The 12,604-nt window shown below is 47.6% G+C and overlaps 1 pseudogene; it reads left to right on the forward strand.

The window, feature by feature from the left end:
- Positions 1-1,174: 1,174 nt before the first annotated feature.
- LOC101594947 lies at positions 1,175-12,137 on the forward strand (annotated as a pseudogene).
- The last annotated feature ends 467 nt before the right edge of the window (positions 12,138-12,604 follow it).

Consider the following 12,604-nt stretch of genomic DNA (forward strand, 5'->3'; position numbering starts at 1 on the left):
CTCTGTGTCTCAAGTTCTAGGGTTAAAGGCATGCATCACCACAGCTGGCCATAAATGTAGGCACTGGGGATTGAACTCAGGTATTCATGTTTCTAAATCAAACACTTGATCACCCACTTGAGCAATCTCCCTCAGCTTTTCTCTTTCAATGTTATTTACTTATTATTTACTTGCAAGCAAAGAGAAAGAATGGGCATGCCAGGACTTTCTGCCACTGCAAACAAACTCCAGATGCATGCATCACTTTGTGCATCAGGCTTGATGTGAATACTGGAGAATTGAAATTGGGCCATCAGGCTTTGCTATCAAGTGCTTGTAACCACTGAGCCATCTCTCCAGCTCCCATGGGCTTTTCATTAGGTTTTCAGCACCAGGCAGGAATTCCTTCCCATGGAATGGAACTCAAGTCCAATCAGAAACCATAACAGGCATGCCACCATTATACCAGTTAGTCTGGCTGACCAGCTGTAAAGTTTGCAATACCCACTTCTGGTTAACACAGTTGATGACTTTTCTCCCTCAATAGGCTGCGTAAGTCTTTCCATCATCCTGATACCTAGTCAACAGAAAGGAGGTTTCCGGCTCAGCTCTGCTTGATTTCTCAGTGACCTGTACCCTAAGCATGTGGCGTCTTCAGCAACATGGTCTTACCATCTAGTTCTGATAGACAATCAAGAGTTTTAGCAATAGCCTATAATGTTTTAGGGGCATGAGGGACCCCCTTGGCCAACAAGTTCCTGGAAGGTACCCCACTCCTGGTAATGAAAAGTTTTTTCTAATAGCAATCTATAGCTTCTGCACACAACATCATTCACCTCCATAATTAGTAACCATTGATTATTAGTCATGTTTAATAGCTGTGTAAATTGGAGCTCTCCTTGGTAGCAGAGACCTATACTCCCAGCACTAGAGAGGATGAGGTAGGAAGATTATGAGTTTGAGGCCAGTCTGGGCTCCAAAGCAAGACCTTTTGTGAAGAAGAAAACAAAAAGGAGAAATATTAGTTACATTGAGCACTTGGCTTCTCCAAGAACTTAACTGAAGCCATGTTCTTTGGTTAACTTCTATCCTGTATCTGCCATGAAAAAGTTCATCTCCACTCATATTGACCAGACTGGTGTCCAGTTCAGCAATGCGAACAGAACAGTTGCTACCTGGAACATGTCATGAACAGATGGCCCAGATGTTAGGTGACAAGACCATTGGGGAAGGAGATGACTCCTTCTGTGAGACAGGCTCTGGCCAGGCGTGTGCCCAGGGCAGTGTTTGTGAGCCTGGAACCCATGGTCATCAGTGAAGTTTGCACTGGTGCCTACTACCAGCTCTTCTACCCGAGAAGCTCATCACAGGCAAGGAAGATGCTGCCAACAACTTTGTCCGTGGGCACTACATCACTGGCAAGGACATCATGGACCCTGTCTCAGATCCAATGTGCAAGCTGGCCGGGCAGCACTCGGGATTTCAGGGGCTTTTCCAAAATGTGGGTAGAGGACCTGGCTCTGGGTTCATCTCCCTGCTGCTGGAATGTCTGTCTGTTGATTATGGCAAGAAGTCCAAGCTGGAGCCCTCCGTTTACTCAGGTTTCAACAGCTGTGGTTGAGTCTGAAAACTCTATCCTCACTTGTGGGAGTGAACTCTGGGAAGGAACTAAAGGAAAGAGCTGTGGGAATATTTCTTATGGGCTTTACAGATAACTTTTCTGAGATTATTACTGTGAGATGCTCAATTCGTTATTTGAAACTTTCCCTGAAGTTCATCGATCTCATGACTGTGTAATCCGCTCTCTGAAAGCCATGTGGCCAGGTCCCTCCTGTGCCGACGCACCTTTGGCCTGAACAGCGCAGTCGACCAAGATCAACAAGTTATGTTTAGACGTGCGGACTGATCTCCAGCTATGATCTTAAGCCCAGATTCCTCAATAGCCACGTTGGAACTCTTGACCCAGAACAAGCGCACGTGCATGAAAAGTGCTGACCATAACACGGAAGACGTGGAGCTCGGTAACAAAGGGCCCGCCCACCTGCTGAAGACCACAGGTGTGTGTGACGTGACTCCGTGTGTGATCGGAGTGCGTGTGTGTGCCGAGGCAGCAGGAACCAGCAGGTCATGCCCTGAGGTCCCTTCCTTTAACAAATGTTTAAGGATGGTCCAGACTTGAAAATTCCTTTACCCTTTGCTCAGAAATGTTCTATCTCTTCAGGTATTACTAATTTTGGGTTGTTCAATTAAAAATGCCAAGTACTGGGCTGAAGAGATGGCTTAGTGGTTAAGGCACTTCCCTGCAAAGCCAAAGGACCAAAGATTGACTCCCCAGGACCCACGTAAGCCAGATGCACAAGGGGGCACAATTGTCTAGAGTTCATTTACAGTGGCTGAAGGCCCTGACACACCCATATATTCTCTGTGTGTGTGTGTGTGTGTGTGTGTGTGTGTGTGTCTGTCTCTCTCTCCCTCACTCTTTCTGTCTCTCTCTCCCCCCCATTTCTCTCTCTCAAATAAATAAAAATAAATTATTTTTTAAAATCATTTAAAAATGCCAAATAGCTGTCTACAAAAAAAACCTGTAGCCACAATAAGACCAGAGCGACAATAACCGCAGACGCAGTGGGTTCAACCTTAGTTTGGACAAAATGTCAAGGTTCTCTTCCTCAGGCTGCCATTAGAGGCAGCTCACCCACTCTTGGGGTAAAATCCCAGGACTTAGTGCTCTTGTTCTAGGTGCTTCTATAACTAGCACTTAGCCCGCTCTTGCCTAAGAAAACCCAAGAGTTAGAGTCTATAATTTCAGGGCTGCCCCCCACCCCCCACCCACCACCACCAAATAGGGGCACTCACTACCGTGGAGTATTCTGAGTCCTCATGGTAGGCTATGATATCTGCACTGGAAACTTCAGTGCTGAACACCCAAGCTGCACTACCGTGTTAGCCAGACTGTGTGCCTCCATCACTGCCTCCCTCAGATGCGATGGAATCCTGAATGTTAACCTGAGTGTGCTCCAGGCCAACCCTGCCGCTGACCACACGTGCCCTGTCATCTCATCTGAGAAAGTGTCATGTCCTGTGGCAGAGGTCACTAATGTCTGCTTTTGAGCCAGCCAATGAGATGGTGAAATGTGTCCCTCACCATGGTAAGTGAGTCTGTTGCCTGTTGTGCATGGAGACGTACTGATAAGTGCTCATGTGCTGTCTGCTGGGCATGGAGACGTAGTGATAAATACCAGTGTGCTAGTCAAAATTAGACTTTGAGTGTATGCGTGTGTTGTGTGTGGTATATTGTGTTTGGTGTGTGTAAATGTGTGTGCAGATACATAGGCCCCATGTTATGTAAAATAAGTCATATGCAAATGACACGCACCATGTATTCGCTCTCCTTTCTAGATGCCTCCTTCGAAAAGCCAGTCGTGGGGCTGGAGAGATGGTTCAGCAGTTAAGGCGCTTGCCTGCAGAACCTAACAACCCAGGTTCCAACCCCCAGGATCCACGTAAAGCAGGATGCACAGTGGCACATGCATCTGGAATTCATCTTCAGTGGCTGGAGGCCCTGGAGTGATCATTCTCTAGGTAGATGATTGACAGACAGTCAGATAGATAGATAGATAGATAGATAGATAGATAGATAGATAGATAGATAGATAGATGATAGATAGATAATCTGCCTCTTTCTCTCTCAAAAAAAAATTGTTTTTGTTTTGTTGGCTTTTTTTGTTTTGTTTTGTTTTGTTCTTTTGTTTTTCGAGGTAAGGTCTCACCCTAGCTCAGGCTGACCTGGAAGTCACTATGGAGTCTCAGGATGGCTTCAAACTCACAGCGATCCTCCTACCTCTGCCTCCCGAGTGCTGGGATTAAAGACTTGCACCACCATGGCCAGCTTCAAAAAATATTTTTTAAGCCAGCTCTGGGGATTAGAAGATGGCTCAGTTGGTAAAGTACTTGAGCAAGCATGGAAATCAGAGTTTGGATCCCCAGCACCCACATAAATGCCAGATATATTGGCTCGCAATGCAATCCCACTTCTGGGAAGGTGGACACAAGAAGATTGCTGGAGCTTGCTGGCTAGCTGATCTTGTCCACTAGGTGAGCTCCAGATTCAGTTGACAGAGTCTCTCAAAAAAAAAAGAAAAATGTGGTAAAGAATAGTAGAAGAAGGGCTGAGGAGATTATTCAGTGGTTAAAGCACTTGCCTGCAAGGCCTAACAAGCTGGGATCAGTTCCCCAGAGCACCCCCATAAACCCAGATGCACAGTGGTGCATGCTTCTGGAGCTCATTTACCACAGCTGGAGTCCTGAGCACACCCATTTCCTCTCTCTCTCTCTCTCTCTCTCTCTCTCTCTCACACACACACACACACACACACTTCTCCCTATCTCTTTCTCTGCTTGCAAATAAACAAATAAACTTTTTTTAATCTTTAAAAAGAAGAAAAGGGGAAGACGCCTAACACTGACCTCTGACCTTCCCATGCATTAACACACATGAGCCAATCAGACTGTAAAGAAGCCACTATCAGAAGCTGAGGAGGGAGAGGGAGGATGGGGAAAGACTGGAGCCCAGGGACACGGGGACACAACGAGAGTCCCAACGTTCTATAGCACTTAATTGCAATAACCGATTCTACACCTTATGAATAACTAAAACAGAGGAGCTAGAAGGCTCCATCCACAAAATAATAAAAGATGGAAATGTTAATTGCTCTGAATTGATAACACAAGTCACCCTATATATTAAAACACCACAGGGCACCCATGCACAATTACTACATGCTAATAACAACATCTTGATGTTTAAGGAGATGGAACTGTTGGCTACCTTCATTCAATCATTACACATTGTATAAACATTATACCCTTGTATACATGTACTCAGTTGCCACATTCATAAACTTGTATAATGAAAGTATTTTTTTCAATTAATTTTTTTATTAATTAGTTTTGTATTCAGCAAACACAGTCAGTTTGGTACCATTATTAGGCTCATCCATGACCTACTCCCTCCCCTTGGCCCCTCCTTGTTGAGGTATATGGGTCGTGCATTGTGGAGTTAGCCCACAGTTATGGGTAGGATAAATGTCTCTGCATATCATGACCTAACATGTGCCTCTGACATTCATTCCGCCCCCTCTTCCGCAAAATTTCCCTGAGCCATGTTGGGTTCATTTTTGGTCTGCTTCAATGATGAGGTGTTGGGGGCCTCTGTGTCTCTGGCTCTCTGATTTGGTAGGAGTTGATTTTTCTCTGTGTTGATCTCCTTCACCCTTGTGCTGGTACCCAGTTCACCAGGAAAACAGCACCCTTGCTTGTTTCACCAATTGTTCTTAGGAAAGTAGTTTTTTAATATTTTATTTATTTATTTATTTGAGAGAAAGAGGCAGAGAGAGAGAGAGAATGGGCACACCAGGACCTCCAGCCACTGCAAACAAACTCCAGATGCATGTGCCCCTTTGTGCATCTGGCTAACGTGGGTCTTAAAGAATCAAACTTGGGAACTTATGCTCTACAGGCAAACACCGTAACCACTAAGCAATTTCTCCAGCCCTAATGAAATTACTTTTACACACCGCAGGCTCATCCTAGAGTAGCAATGCACGTGTGTGCACACACACTAGATCATTGCTGGCGGCAATGGGCAAATGGGCTCAACCAGAAGCAGCTAAACCACATCACACGATCATCTGGGAACTGGTCAGTCTGGGGAAGCCAGCTGCCCTTGCTGGGAAAGCTTAAGCTTTGAGGAGGAAGGTCACAGGGTCAGTGCTTCATAGGGGAACACGGGAGAACAGACGCAGTCTAAAGAAAGGACTTGGTGTGCAGTCTGTGGGCAGGCGGTGGTGGGCCCTCAAGGTCAAGTCAGAACTCTAGAGAAGCAAAGGGCAGCCTGGAAGTGGAGGGACACAATCAGGAATGCATTTGAGTGAATGCATTTGTGACATGTGGGGAGTGGACCGAACTGAGACTGGAGCCCAAGCGAAGTGTCCCGAGTATGTGTATTCATGGCTGATAGAGTGAGTGGAGGCCAGTGGAGAGGAGCAGAGTGAGCGAGGAGGACTTGGAAACAGTCAGTTTAAAAAAATAAAAAAACTTGCCATTAATGGAAATAAAGAAATAGAGGTGCTGGACGTGGTGGCGCATGCCTTTAATCCCAGCACTCGGGGTGCGAAGGTAGGAGAATCACCATGAGTTCGAGGCCACCCTGAGGCTACATAGTAAATTCCAGGTCAGCTGAAGCAATCAGCCCATTGTCCTGGAGGGAAAGTTCAAGCCTCGATTCTCCATTACTGCTTTCCTATTCTCAGCCCCAGAGGTCGGAGGCCACACTGTGGAGCCACAAAGCTGCTGTGATCACAAAGGATGTGACATGTTAGTTATCGATGTAAAGAAACCCAGAAGCTGGCTGGAGAGATGTCTTAGTGGTTAAGGCATTAGCTGTGAAGCCTAAGGACCCAGGTTCAATTCCCCAGTACCCACATAAGCCAGAAGCACAAGGTGATACATCCATCTGGAGGGCATTTGCAGTGGCTAGAGACCCTGTTGCACCCATTCTCTCTCTACTCTTTGTGAATATCTCTCCCTCTCTCCCTCTCTCCCTCTCTCTCTCTCTCTCTCTCTCTCTCTCTCTCTCAAAATTAATTAACTTTTAAAAACCCAGATGTGCTTTTCCCAACAGCCTTTCCACTCAGCCAAGGGGTTATGCCTTGGCAAGACCTGCCTCTCCCTTGTGGTGAAACCTCCGCTAACCCTCTCCTCTCTTCCTGCACGAAGACTCCTCGTGGAAAGGCCTTCAGATTCTGCTGTTCTGACTTTCCCAGGACCCCATTATCACTCACTTGCAACCTTGTGACCAAATTACTTCTGCTAGGGAATAAGATAGTTCATTAGGACCGTAGCAGGGTGTTTGCTATGCAATTTCTCTACAGTGATCCTCCCACTGAAACTTTCTTATTGTTTGACATGCTGAAGGGTGCAAAGGGTAAAACCCAGGGAGGGCAAAGGGAACAGCAAGGGAGCCAATAAGAGAAGAGGGTGGTTCAGGGACCAGGATGGTGGATTCCAGAGTCTGTCACGGGTGCAGAGCACGGGCTCCCTGTTCCCAGACCCTTTGTGTGTAACCAAGGGACTGTACGGAGTTCCTGGCTCACAGTCACGGTTCATCAGACAAGAAGCATCACGCTGGGGAGAAGAGAAGGTCTTGGGATCATCAGGACCCAAACAAGCTGGAGTTAGGAGAGGGAAACAGGGCCTGGGGAGGCACTGGGCAGGACGAAACCCAGGAGAGACCTTAGGGCCCACACTCTGCAGCCAGCACCCTTCACCTCAGCACATTGTGGACACCTCCACACCATTCCTGACCCTGCCAGATGGGGCCTGTGACTCACATAGATTCTCCCCAACCCACAAATCGAATATAGATTTCAGGCTGGAGAGATGGCATCGTGGTTAACTCAGATTTGATTACCCAGTACCCACATGAGCCAGATGCACAAGGTAGCACATGCATTTGGAGTTCATTTGCAGTGGCTGGAGGCCCAGCCACACCCATTTCTCTCTCTCTCTCTCTCTCTCTCTCGCTCGCTCGCTCGCTCTCGCTCTCGCTCTCGCTCTCGCTCTTTCTCTCTCTCTTAAATAAATAAATGACAAAAAAATGCCAATTTCATTACATGAAAGTTAACTACACAGTCTGTTCAGTCCAACATATCACAGGTGGTCCAAGGTGCTGATTAAATCATTCCCATTTATTATGAAAGGAAGTTTGATAGCATCACCATGTAGGTTAGCATCACAGGTCAATCCCCACAGGTACTTTTTATTGAATTGGACTTCTACTTTGCTTAACATGGTTTGGGATAAATGCATATTTTCCTTACTGAGCATAGCTTGAGATAAATGCGTGTTTTCCTAGTCATTAAGTCACTCCACAATCACCTATGAGTACCCCCAGGGGTGCTGAGGACAGAAGCCATTGGAGAGATGAAGGGTGTGTGACCTTTGCTGTTCAGAGACTTGCTGACCTCACAAGAAGTGAGAGCACCAAGCCATAGTCCAGCCCACCCAGCTGGAGGCGCAGGAAGGTTTTCCCTCAGGAAGGGACATGAGCAGAATGGAGGTGACAGGGGGAGATTTGCCAGACAGAAAGGAGAGAACTGACTCTTGTGCCAAGGCCAGGATCTTGAAGTATTAAACTAAGGCAGTAGCAATGTAAACAGAGAAGGAGATAGTGTATAACTTATTAAGGAAGTGTGGGTCTCAAAGGCCTTCACCGTGGCGGTTCGGGAGCTGAGACATGAAAAGTGACCTTGGGCTGAGTGTGGTGGTGGCAAACGCCTTTAACCCCAGCACTTGGGAGGCCAAGGTCGGAGGGTCATTGTAAGTTTGCGGCCAGCCTGAATCTAATTCCAGCCCAGCCTAGGCTACAGTGAAACCCTACCTTGAAAGAAAGAAAAAAAAAAAAGAATGGCCTTCAAGAAGGTGGTATGTCAGGGGCTGGAGAGATGGCTTAGTGGTTGTTGCAGTCCGGTCCGCATTGCTGGTAGAAATCACCCAACCAAGAGCAGTTTCTGGGAAAAAGAGATTTATTTTGGCTTATAGGCTCGAGGGGAAGCTCCACGATGGCAGGGGAAAACGACGGCATGAGCAGAGGGTGGACATTACCCCCTGGCCAACAGAAGGTGGACCACAGCAACAGGAGGGTGTGCCAAACACTGGCATGGGGAAACTGGCTATAAAGCCCATAAGCCCGCCCCCAACAATACACTCCCTCCGAGGAGGCATTAATTCCCAAATATCCATCAGCTGGGAACCTAGCATTCAGAACACCTAAGTTTATGGGGGACACCTGAATCAAACCACCACAGTGGTTAAGGTGCTTGCCTGCAAAAATCAAAGGACTCAGGTTCAGATTCCCCAGTACCCATGTAAAGCCAGGTGAACAAGGTGGTGCACCTGTCTAGAATTCGTTTGCAGTGGCTGGAGGCCCTGGTGTGCTTTCTCCCCACCCCCAGATAAATAAAGAAAAATTTTTTAAGATAAAAAGATGGTGGCATCACTGACAAGATTGCTGATAAGGCCAAGAAGCAGGTGTCATAGACTAGGACCCGAGCAGACCTCTGAGGTCCCCTGCCGTGCAGCTCACTGCCACAAAAATCTCTGAGTGCGGGGGACTTGGAAAGGATGTGGGACACGTGCTCCCTACAGTTGTAGAGTTAAAAAAAAAATCTATGAGTTTTGTGCCAAGAAAGAAGATCTGCTGACAGAGACCGCAGAAAAAGAAACGTGCAAGACCTGGAAAGGGGCAAGGGAGGCTGGCATTCGGTAGTCCTGAGGGCCACGTGCAAATCTGCAATGTCTCCTTCATCTTCCCCGAAACTCACTAAATTAGCAACTCTCTTCCCTGTTTTGGAGAAGAGTAAACACCAGAGCCAGTGATGTGGCAAGTCCAAAGTCACACAGCCATTCCCTGGTAGAGCTGCAACCCACACTTACCCTCAAAGCCCAGGATCCTGCCAATGTGTGAGACAGCGCTAGGATTGTCACTGAATGGACAGGTCACACCTGCAGTATCCAGCAAAACAGCCTCCATCCAGCAAATTCCCACAAAAGAGCCCAGAGTCACCAGGCAGATAACCGGCTCAGGACCCCCGCACCCATTATACAGGAGCTCTGCTTCTTTCCTTCTCTTAAGCTCAAAAATAAAATATTTCTAAACTTAAAAAAGGAGAGAGACAGAGCCAGGCATGGTGGTGCATGCCTTTAATCCCAGCACTCAGGGCCACTAGGAAAGGATCACCGTGAGTTCGAGGCCAGCCTGAGACTATACAGTGAATCCCAGGTCAGCCTGGGCTAGAGTGAGACCCTACCTCGAAAAATAAAAACAGAAAAAATTAAAGACAGTCAGGAGACTTAAACCTCACCAAAGCAGGGGCTGGAGAGATAGCTTAATAGTTAAGGAGCTTGCCTACAAAGCCAAAGGACCCAGGTTAAGTTCCCCAGGACCCACATAAAGCCAGATGGCACATGTATCTAGAGTTCATTTGCAGTGCCTGAAGGCCCTGGCACACCCCTTCTCCTCTCTCTCCCTTTCTCTCTCTCTCCCTTTCTCCCTCTTTCTCTCCCCCCCCCAAATAAATAAAAAAAAAGTGAGAGTAGCATTATTATATGTGCATAAATACTTAGAGGGAAGTTTGATGGGCATACTGTACCCATTTAGCCGGTCAAAATTAAGTAGCTCCCTCCCCACCGCTGATATTATGACCTCTCCCCCACCCCCCACCCCCCCCCACCCCACCCCCCCCCCCCCCGCCACAAGCTATTGATTCTAAAGGAGATTTCTATCATGCGTTCCAAGGTTCAGAGAACAATGAAGAGGGGGCAGAAAGAATGTAGAGCCACAGGGTGGGAAAGCGTGTTGTGAGGCACTGTCCACCCAACAGGAGCCAACTGGTATATTCATAACCCCACGTGATTATCAGTGCCTCCACAAGACCTGCCCTGTTCTGATCCCATAAACATTTCTACGTAGAGGATGCAGGAGGACAAAAGAAATGAGACAACAAAACAAAGGAAGGACTACCTTGGACGAGGAAGGTCCTCAGAGGAGTGAGGGAAAAGGAGAGGGAAGAGGACAATGTGGTGAGAATGTGGCCAAATTACGGTATGCTCACATATTAAAGTTCCCAATTAAATTCAATTTTAAAAGATACATAACAGGCCAGGAGAGATGGCTTAATGGTTAAGATGCTTGCCTGTGAAGCCTAAGAACTCATGTTCGAATCTCCAGGTCCCATGTACGCCAGACACGCAGTGACGCAAGGGCGCAATGTCGCATATGTGCACAAGGGGGCGCACACGTCTGGTTTTCGTTCACAGCCCCTGAAGGCCCCGTCCATGCCCATTCTCTCTCTCCCTGCCTCTCTCTCTCTCTCTCTCTCTCTCTCTCTCAAAATAAATAAAAGAAAAGAAAGAAATAATGTATAATATAGAGGGGAGGGGGAAAATACATAATATAAATGTTTGAAACTGTCATTAAGTGGAAAAAACAATAAATTTTTAAAAGAAAAGAAGTCTAGCAAGACATCAGGTCCAGCCAAGGGTGGTCTTAAGGTAGAGGCGGGGTTAGGTGAAGAGATGTGCCGTGTTCTAATGGAGGGGCTGGCAGGGAGTGAGGCGGCTGGTTCTCCTGGGGGAGGGAAGCAGAGCTCAACACCTGTGGGCTGTGTCAGTGTTCTAGGCCTGAGCAAGCTCATCTGCAGAGAAGAGGAAAACACTGAGGGCTTGAAAATACAAGAGGTTCAACACAGGTATCTGCCAGGCGTGGCGGCGCACACCTTTAATCCCAGCACTTGGGAGGCAGAGGTAGGAGGATCACCGTGAGTTCAAGGCTACCCTGAGACTACATAATGACATCCAGGTCAGCCTGGGCTACAGTGAGACCCTACCTCAAAAAAAAAAAAACAATAAATAAATACAGGTATCTAAGAGGAAAGTGATGATGTCAAGATCCCAGCTGGGGCCAGAGAGATGGCTTAGTGGTTAAGGCGCTTGCCTGCAGAGCCTAAGGACCCAGCTTCAATGCTCCGGGACCCACGTAAGCCAGATACACAAGGTGGCACATATGTCTGGAGTTTGCTTGCAGTGGCTAGAGGCCCTGGCACACCTATTCTCTCCCTCTCTCTCTCTCTCTCTTTCTATCTGCCTCTCTCTCTCTCAAATAAATAAATAAATATTAAAATAAATTTATTTAGAAAAAGAAAAAAGATCCCAGCTGGAGGAAAGAGCTCTCTAGCTGTGGTCCTGTCTTTGTTTCAGAGTCAACAAGGTTAGGGAAGGGCATTCACGGATGTGGGGCCAGGAAGCTGAAGAGATTCTCGTCCAACACGAAGGGGACTTAGAGCAGGTGCTGAGATGGAGGAGGGGGAGAGACAGGGCAGGGCGGTCATGGGAAGATGCCAGGCAAAGTCCTGTGTGTGGTGGACCTTTACCAACTCCACCACCACATGCTGCCCAGTGAACCAACCCCGTCACTCTCCTCCCTGTTGCCCAGGCTTCGGTTGCAGGTGAGCAAGAAGGAAAAGCAGACGGCTCAAGCAGGTCACAGCGGGGCACTGGCAGAAGGTCAAGGGGAGAAGGATGCGCTGGGGCCGCAGTGACCTTGAGAAGACGCTTACAAGAAGAGACGTTGCATGCCTCAGTGTGTGTTGTGACGAGATTTGGCAAGACCTTTGTGTTCCTAGGCAGCAAATGATCGTGCTTTTAATCATGTAGAGCTAGCTCTCCGTTAGCTTTGTTGAAAGGGTCGCTGATCTTGTTCCCCTCCTGTCACCTCACATCTCTTTCAAAACACAGCAGATAGGGCTGGAGAAACGGCTTATTGGTTAAGGCGCTTGCCTAGAAAGCCAAAGGACCCAGGTTGGATTCCCAGGACCCACATAAGCCAGATGCACAAGGGGGCACGCGCATCTGTGGCTGGAGGCCCTGGCATGCCCATTCTTTCTCTCTCTTCTTATTTCTCCCTCCCTCCCTCTCTCTCTCTCAATCTCTCTCTCTCTCTCTCTCTCTCTCTCTCTCTCTCTCTCACACGCACTCTTTCCCTGCCTATTTCTCTATCAAATAAATA

The sequence above is a fragment of the Jaculus jaculus genome, chromosome 18, assembly GCF_020740685.1.
Source record: "Jaculus jaculus isolate mJacJac1 chromosome 18, mJacJac1.mat.Y.cur, whole genome shotgun sequence".
Taxonomy (NCBI): domain Eukaryota; kingdom Metazoa; phylum Chordata; class Mammalia; order Rodentia; family Dipodidae; genus Jaculus; species Jaculus jaculus.